This window comes from Pistacia vera, unplaced genomic scaffold (assembly GCF_008641045.1).
Source record: "Pistacia vera cultivar Batoury unplaced genomic scaffold, PisVer_v2 Contig188, whole genome shotgun sequence".
Classification (NCBI taxonomy): domain Eukaryota; kingdom Viridiplantae; phylum Streptophyta; class Magnoliopsida; order Sapindales; family Anacardiaceae; genus Pistacia; species Pistacia vera.
Genome location: NW_022195981.1, coordinates 770,692 through 780,070, shown reverse-complemented (window position 1 = coordinate 780,070; position 9,379 = coordinate 770,692). Strand labels below are relative to the sequence as shown.

The 9,379-nt window shown below is 38.2% G+C and overlaps 1 non-coding gene across 1 annotated transcript; it reads right to left on the bottom strand.

The window, feature by feature from the left end:
* Nucleotides 1–808: 808 nt before the first annotated feature.
* On the bottom strand, nucleotides 809–915 carry LOC116127054. The gene has a single exon (XR_004127566.1). It is a non-coding gene; the product is annotated as a small nucleolar RNA R71 (small nucleolar RNA).
* Between the last annotated feature and the right edge of the window lie 8,464 nt (nucleotides 916–9,379).

Sequence of the window (9,379 nt, the reverse complement as noted above, 5' to 3'; positions counted from 1 at the left end):
TTGGTAGTTCTCTTGGGATTCGATACTCGTTTACTCGAGCTTTATTACTTGCACGATTTCACACACTTGCGAATAGCCTGTCAAGTTTTTGGCTCCGTTACCGGGAAACTATTTCGTTTTACTAATATCAATATGAAATATTTAGTTGCTAATTTGATTTGTTTTATTTTTGTTTACTAATTAATTTTTATTTTTGTTTGTTTTGTTTGTTGTTTTCAACTAGAATCTGGAGAGTTTACGTTCAAGAGGTGGCGACGATCTTAATCCACTAGATTTTGAGATCGAGAGAACCACTAAACAGTTGAGTAAAGAAAAGAGGCAAGCTGAATCTGAAAAATCAATGGCTAACACAAGAATTGTCAATCCTAATGTGCAAAATCAAGAGAATGAGAATGAGGATACCTTAGGAGGAAATGCAATGGGTAGAGCAGCAGTGGTTCAGAGAACATTGAAGGACTACTCTAGTCCTACTATTGATGGGTGCTATTCTAGCATCAGGAGACCACCCGTTCAAGCGAATAATTTTGAGATTAAGCCAGCAATTATTGGAATGATTCAACAGTCAGTCCAATTCACTGGGTTACCTAATGATGATCCCAACCTGCTTATCACAAATTTCCTGGAGTTTTGCAACACATTCAGGCATAATGGAGTATCTGATGACGTAATTAGGCTAAGGCTTTTCCTATTCTCTCTTTGGGATAAAGCTAAGGCTTGGTTGATTTCTTTGCCATTTGGGAGCATCAAGACATGGAACAAGTTAGCTCAAGCATTCCTCACTAAATATTTTCCACCTGCCAAGTCTACCAAGCTGAGGAATGAGATTACGAACTTTTACCAACAAGATTCAAAGTAATTGTATGAAGCATGGGAAAGGTATAAGGATCTCTTACAGAGGTGCCCTCACCATGGTTTACCAATCTGATCGCAAGTGCAAATGTTCTACCAAGGGTTGCTACCAATTATTCAAGCTATGATTGATGCTGCAAGTGGGGGAGCTTTGAACAATAAAACGCCAGAGGAAGCATACAATCTGATTGAGGTGATGGCGAACAATAACTATATGAGGACTCCAGAGAGAACTTCAATAAGGAAATCAGCGGGAGTGCACGAAGTTGACGGTTACACAGCATTGGCTGCTCAACTTTCAAACATCCAGAAGCAATTAGGTAATGTGTTGAAAATAAATGCAATTGAATCTTCTTCTCTAACATGTGACCTTTGTGCAGGAAATCATTCATCGAAGGATTGCTAAGAAGGGAACCCGTTTGCTCAGCCTGAACAAGCCAATTATGTCAATAATTTCAAAAGGGGGCAAGGGAATCCATATTCCAATACATATAACCTAGCATGGAGGAAACACTCAAACTTTTCATGGAGCAACAACAATGAGGAAAAACAAGCTACTGTTTTTCAACCTCAAGAGCCAAAATCTAATTTAGAGAATATGTTGACCAAGTTCATTGAAGAGACAAGCAAGAGGTTTGAGAAGACTAACGTCCTGGTTCAAAATCAACCAGCCTCTATTAGGAACCCTAAGACTCAAATTGGGCAAATTCACAACATATTAGCGGGAAGAGTTCAAGGAGTTTTTCCGAGCGATACAAAGAAGAATCCCAAGGAACAAGCACATGCAATCACCTTAAGGAGTGGACGAATTTTGGAAGATTCAGAAGGTGAAAAACTGAGCCAAGAACAAGACCTAAAGGATGAGCAGAAGGACGATCGCCGCGACGATGAAATCGATGTCCGTGATGAGTGTGAGAAAGCAGAGAAGTTCATCAGAAACAGGGACGATTGCCACGACGATGATACTGGTGGCTGCAGCGAGTGTGATCATGCTCACAATTCGTCAGAACTTTCAACTAATTGCCATGGCGATGACTCTAGTGCCCGCGGCGAGCTTGCATCTGAGCAGAAACTTCCTTCAAGCCAGACAACCCTTCCATACCCACAACGGTTGAAAAGTCAGAAGCCCGATAAGCAATTTGTTAAGTTTATTGACATGTTTCAAAGTTTACATATTAATATCCCTTTTGTTGGTATGATAGAACAGATGCCGAAGTATACAAAATTTTTGAAAGAGATCCTCACGCACAAGAGAAAATTTGAGGAACACGAGAAAGTTATGCTCACAGAGGAATGCAACGTGCTGATTCAAAAGAAACTACCACCTAAACTACGAGATCCAGTGAGTTTTACTATCCCTTGTATTATTGGTAGTTGTTATTTTAATAAAGTGTTATGTGATTTAGGAGCAAGTATTAACTTAATGCCGTTTTCCATCTACAGGAAGCTTGCATTAGGAGAAGTGAAACCAACCATCGTGTCTCTCCAATTAGCTGATCGATCGATAATATATCCTAGGGGGGTGGTAGAAGACATCTGGATTAAGGTAGACAAACTGATTTTCCCAGTAGATTTCACAGTGTTAGACATGGAGGAAGATAGGGAGATACCTTTAATTTTAGGACGACCTTTTCTAGCCACCGGGATAACATTGATAGATGTCCACCGAGGGAAATTAATCTTAGGGGTAGAAGATGAGCAAGTAGAATTTGATGTTTTTTAATCTATGAAGCGTCCATCTGAATTAGACTCATGTTTTAAGATTGATGTTCTCGACACCATAGTGGAACAGAATTTTGAAGAGAGCTACCCCATTTTTCCTTTAGAGAATTGTTTGATGAATTCTAGAGATCAGGAGGATGAAGTTGATAGTGAAGAGATAAGGGAGTGTTTAATATACTTAAGTGCTCTACCATCCTTGGTTCGTCCTGAAGCTAATTTGATCAGAGAAATTGGAGCTATGGTGTCTCAGTCAACTTTACCAATCACAAAGGCACCTACACTTGAGCTCAAGCAACTACCATCTCATTTAAGGTATGCATTCTTAGAAGAGGGTAAATTTTTTCCAGTCATTATTAATGCTCCTTTGAATGTTGTAGAGGAAGAAAAGTTGCTGCGCATATTGAGAAAATACAAGAAGGCTATTGGATGGACAATTGAGGATATAAAAGGTATCAGTCCTTCAATCTGCACGCACGAGATCTTAATGGAGGAAAGTGATGCTTTGTTACTACAACATGCATAAATAGCAATTGCACTAGTCGCACAAAGTAATAAAGTGATGAGTGGGTATCGTTCCCACGAGGATTGGTTGCTAAGCACTAATTTTCCTAAGTGTTTTTCAAGTTGGAGCAATCGAATTTGTTTGGATGAACGAGAGGGAATTAAACTAAAACTAAAACAAAATATTCTAAATGTTAAGAACTAAATTATGAAAGCAAGAATTAAAAACAAGGATAATATCAATTTAAACAAACGGGTTTGACTTTATTCGGACTCTCTGGATTAAACCTACGGATTATGCTATTTCCATATTCACATGCATTGATTGTAAATCGAATTCTCTAAATTGTAAAACAGACATTCTCAGGCTATGTTTTCCTATTAAACTTCCGCACCCAACAAATTGAAGATTAATAGTTCTAAGCTCATTAAGCACATGGAATCCTAGATTGATTTCATTGACTCTCAAATCTATCTCTAGCATTCAATACTACAATGGTGATTACCCAAGAAGCTTAACATGACTCATTTCTCAATCTCATTATGTTCATCAAATAAAAGCAATAAAATCAGAATAACCACACAATCCATGCAATAGCATATGAAAATAACAAAAATCAATTGCTCAATCCATGGAAATCCGAATTACATCAAAACCCTAACCCAAAATGGGTTAGTTCATAGCTAAATCAAAATACATAGCAAGAAAAACAATAAACACAAGGTTCAACATATTGAAATGAGAGAAAAGACAAGAGATTTCCCCTAGTTGAAGAATCCACAAGATTCAAACCCAAATATTCTCACGTTTCAACACAAAATTCATCAAATCTAAAACTAAGGAAAATGAAAATAAGCTGCTCCAGACTAAAAACGACCTCCTAGCAAATTGGCAAAGTTTTTCTTTTATACTTCCCCCAAAGACCTTAGACTTTGCCTAAAATTGAAACTGTGCGTTTTAAAGAAACTGAAATTCGCAGATTTCGCCGTGGCGACGAAGTAAAAATTGACTCGTGCGTAACTCCTTTTGCCGCGGCGAACCTTCATAAAGAATTATGAAATTACAGAATTGCCCTTCGCTTGCTTCTTTGCTTGAATCTTCGATCTTTGATGCTCTCTCATGGGAACAAGCTTCGTAGTGCTTCACTCTGCTTTAGAACTCTCCCAACTTCTGAGATCCACTTAATTCTGAGTCCAGAAACTCCAATTCACTCATTATTTGCTCAAAATATCCATTTTGGCCTGAAACACAAAATGTAAAGAATTAAGTAGCAATTCAGGCATAAATGAACTAAGAAGTATCTAAAATCCAGCCTAAAAGCCTAAATAAAATAGTATAATCCTCGGATTATCATAAAGTTATAAGCTTACTGTCCAACCACAGAGAAGATTGAATCCATCAATGTAAGAAGTGGTCAAGAAGGAGGTGTTGAAGCTTTTAGATGTAGGAATTATATATCCAATTTCGGATAGTGCATGGGTAAGTTCAGTCCAAGTAGTGCCAAAGAAGGGAAGAATGACAGTGGTCCGTAATGATAACAATGAGCTGATTCCAACACGAACAGTCATGGGATGGAGAGTATGTATCGACTATCACAAACTGAATTCTGCGACTCGTAAGGACCATTTTCCATTGCCATTCATGGATCAAATGTTGGAGAGGTTAGTTGGCCATGAGTTCTATTATTTCCTAGACGGATATTCAGGCTATAATCAAATTGCTATAGCGCCAGAAGATCAAGAGAAAATGACTTTCACGTGCCCATACGGAACATTTGCCTATCGAAGAATGCCTTTTGGCTTGTGCAACGCTCCTGCAACTTTTCAACCTTGCATGATCTCAATACTCTCTGATATGGTTGAGAAGTCCATTGAAGTTTTCATGGACGATTTTTCTATTTTTGGAGATTCTTTTGATGATTGTTTAACTAACTTGTCTAATATTTTGCAGAGATGTGTTGACACTAACTTGGTTCTAAATTGGGAAAAATGCCATTTCATGGTACGAGATAAGATTGTGTTAGGTCATCGGATATCTGCAAATGAAATTGAGGTGGATTGAGCGAATATTGAAGTCATTGAGAAACTACAACCTCCAAATTCAGTGAAGACTGTCAGAAGTTTCCTTGGGCATGTGGGGTTTTATAGGAGATTCATACAGGATTTCTCTAAAATCTCTAAACTTTTTTGTGATTTATTAGCTAAGGATGTTCCTTTTAATTTCAATCACGAGTGTTTAGATGCATTTAAGTGTTTAAAAGCAAAATTAATTTCTGCTCCTATTATTGTTGCGCCCGATTGGGAACTACCTTTTGAACTCATGTGTGATGCAAGTGACTATGCTTTAGGGGCTGTTTTAGGACAGCAAAAAGGTAAGGTTTTGCATGTGATTTATTATGCCAGCAAGACTTTAACGGGACCACAGTTAAATTATGCAACTACTGAAAAAGAATTTTTAGCAGTAGTATTCTCTATTGACAAATTTCATTCTTATTTGCTAGGTACCAAGGTTATTGTGTATACTGACCATGCTGCGTTGAAGTACCTCCTAGGAAAATGGGATTCCAAGCCAAGATTATTGCGATGGGTATTGCTTTTACAGGAATTTGACTTGGAGATTAAGGACAAGAAAGGAACGAAAAATCAAGTGGCTGACCATTTATCCCGATTAGAGTCCAATGAAGAAGATCGAGAGGAAGAAAAGCCAATCAACGAATACTTCCTGGATCAGCAATTATTTACTATTCAAGAAAGGTTGTGGTTTGCAGATATTGCTAACTATTTAGCGCAGAAAGTATTGCCTCTTGGAATGAACTCCCAAAGACGAAAGAAATTTTTTGCAGATTTAAAGTACTACTTTTGGGAGGATCCATTTTTGTACAAGCATTGCGCCGATCAAATGATAAGAAGATGTGTGCTAGAAGAAGAGATGATGAATATTCTTCATCATTGTCATTCAATGGAAGTTGGTGGTCATTTTCGTTCGACAAAGACTGACACTAAAGTTCTTCAATCAAGATTTTTCTGGCCAACTCTTTTTAAAGATGCTTGATCATTTTGTTATGAGTTGTGATGAGTGTCAACCGGTTGGAAACATATCTAGGAGAAATGCCATGCCTTTAAATAATATCCTAGAAGTAGAATTGTTTGATGTTTGGGGGATAGATTTTATGGGACCTTTTCCTTTTTTGTTTTCTAACCGTTTTATTTTGGTTGCTGTAGATTATGTTTCAAAGTGGGTGGAAGCTGCTACGTTGCCAACAAACGATGCTCGCGTAGTTATCAAGTTTGTGAAGAAGAATATCTTTTCAAGGTTTGGCACGCCAAGAGCCATTATCAGTGATAGTGGTTCTCACTTTTGCAATCGCCAATTCGTGACATTGTTAAGCAAGTATGGGGTTAGACATCGAGTTGCTACCCCATATCACCCTCAAACTAGTGGCCAAGTAGAAGTATCCAATAGGGAGCTGAAACGAATCTTGGAAAAGACAATAAGCACCTCTCGAAAGGATTGGGCAACCAAGCTTGATGATATACTATGGGTGTATAAGACGACATTCAAAACACCAATAGGAATGTCACCCTAAAGGATGGTCTACGGTAAAGCTTGTCACTTGCCAGTAGAGTTAGAGCACAGGTCATATTGGGCAGTGAAGTTTCTGAATTTTGATCTACAAGCCGCAGGAGAAAAACAATTACTGCAACTCAATGAGATGGAAGAGTTTCGCAATAATGCATACAAGAATGCCTGAATCTACAAAGAAAAGACTAAGCAGTGGCATGACAAACACATTGTGAACAAGGAATTCAAGGAGGGTGACAAAGTGTTGTTGTTCAACTCAAGACTATGACTTTTTTTGGGAAAATTACGCTCAAGATGGTCTGGCCCGTTCATTATTCATCGCGTGTTTCCGCATGGGGCGATAGATCTTCACCACCCGACAAAGGGAACATTCAAAGTCAATGACCAAAGATTAAAACCTTATATTGAGAATGGGAATGAAGATGAGAGGGTTTCAATTCTTCTTCAAAATCCTAATTGATGACAGAAAGGAGTAGAGCTTAAGACTTTAAACAAGCTCTTTTTGGGAGGCAACCCAAGATTTCAATCCCGTTTGGTTTTTATTTATTCATTTTTATTTGTATTTTTTTCTGTTTAGTAGTTTTTGGTGTGTTATGTTGTTGCATTATTAAATTTTTTTTTTTAGTTCGTTAATTCAGTGTTCCGATTATCTTTTTCAGGTTATTGGCAAAACACATTCAGGGAACAATCAGTTAAGGCACCATCAGGCTCGCTACGGCAGTACAAACCATCATTGCAGTGAGCGTGAATTTTGAGCATGAACAGACGAGATTAGTGATTAATCACGCTCGTCGCAGCAGTGCACATCATCGCTGCAGCAAGCGTGAGTCCAACGCACAGCCACGACGAAAAGCACGATCGCCACAGTGACACATCTGATCATCGCAGCGATCATACCAGGCAACGCGATATCGCGTTTAAATCAGCCTGTTCCTCTTTCCTTAAAATAGTTTACATTACATGCTCTTCTCTTCCACAGTTGCTCTTCACCAAATTCTTTTTCATTTCTTCACAACTCATTCAAACCATTTTCAATTTGTACTCCATTGCTCACTAACACACTCAATTTCACATCACAATTCGCAGATTAAGGGAGCAAGTGGAATTTTTGCAAAAATCAAAGTTAGGGTTCCAAAGAGAAAATTTGGGGGTTTTCAAAAATTCAACTAATCCATACCAATTCAAGGCACATTTGGACAGAATACGGATCAAGTAAGTGTTTCTCACCCATTTTGCAAAGTAATTTTGATTGTTGAAGATTGGAACCCATTGATTTGAATTTTATGGGAGTGTGGGATGCTTGTTGTTGGTTGTTGAAGATTGGGAGAGATTGATTTGATTTTCATGGGAGCCTGTGGTTATTTTCGTGATTGTTGATTGTTGAATAAGAGAAGTTGTAGTTCTGTGGGAGTGTAGTGATTTTTGTTGGGTATTGAGAGTAGTTTAATTGTTTGTTTGGGTTAAGTGAGAAATAGTGATAATGGCACCCAAAAGAAAGCCGGGAAGTGGTAGGAGAGAAAAAGGAAAAGGGCAGGCCTCTAGTGATATCCGGTTTGTTAATCAGGTTGCCCAGGATAGATATGAAAATTTTGCAAAGAAACCGGGAGGATTTATTGAAGAAAGAGAGCCCCTCGGCTGCTACTGTTGCCTCTGTGGTAAAAGAGTTCTATGCCAACGCTTTTGATAGCGTTGACGGGTAAGAGGTAAAGAGGTGGTATTTACTGCAGCTGCTATAAATCAATTTTATAGGTTGCCGCAAGTTGAGATAGATGAGGATGCTTATGCCGCATACAAGCAACAGGTGGATTATGACGCAGTGATTAATTTTTTGATAGGAGGGAAAGCTACATGGTTTATTGCGGCTGGGAAACACATCCATTTTGAAAGTAAGTTTATGGACTCAACTTCACACATGTGGTTGTATTTTGTGTGCTCTAGATTGATGCCCTCAAAGCACATGAGCACTGTTAGCAAAAATAGGGCAATTTTGATATATGCGATCCACCACAAGATGAGGATGAATATGGGTGAGATAATTTTTCAAGAGATTACCCATTCGGCAAAGCGTAACAAGACTGGTTTTTACTTCCCTCACATGCTTATTGAATTGTGTAAGCAAGCTCAAGTGCCTTTGAATGCTGAAGAAGTTTTCATCCTGCAAGGAGTATGTCTTACAATGCAATTTATGCAAAATCTCACCAGTGAGGGCAGAGTAGAAGTACCCACGGCCAAAGCCTCTTCATCGACGAAGTTATCCCAAAGAGATCAATTGTCGAAGTTAAATGAAGACATTGAAAAAGCAACAGAATCGTCAAGAAGCCAGGATGAGGTGGATGAGTGGGCAAATGTGGGTGCAACATGAGATGCAAAGATTGCAACTTGCTCATGCTGGGATAATAGCACCAGGGTATGAATGGACAGATTTTGTATACCCAGCAGATGAGGAGCAAGGCGATGTTCCTGATAATGATTCTGAGAAGAGTATGGAGGATTGAAAGTTCAGTTGTGTTTTTATTTAATGTTGTCAGTGTAGTTTGTTTTGTTGTTTTGTTTTGATGTACTTGTTTTTTTTTTTTTTTTTTTTTTGGGTACTGTTTGTTCATTAAGTCTTTGTGAACTTATTATACATCGTTATTGATAATGCTCTTTATATCCATTATTTTTTTCTGCATAACAATGATAGCCGACAAGGTCTGTTAGTGTTTTTTTTTTTTTTAGAACGAA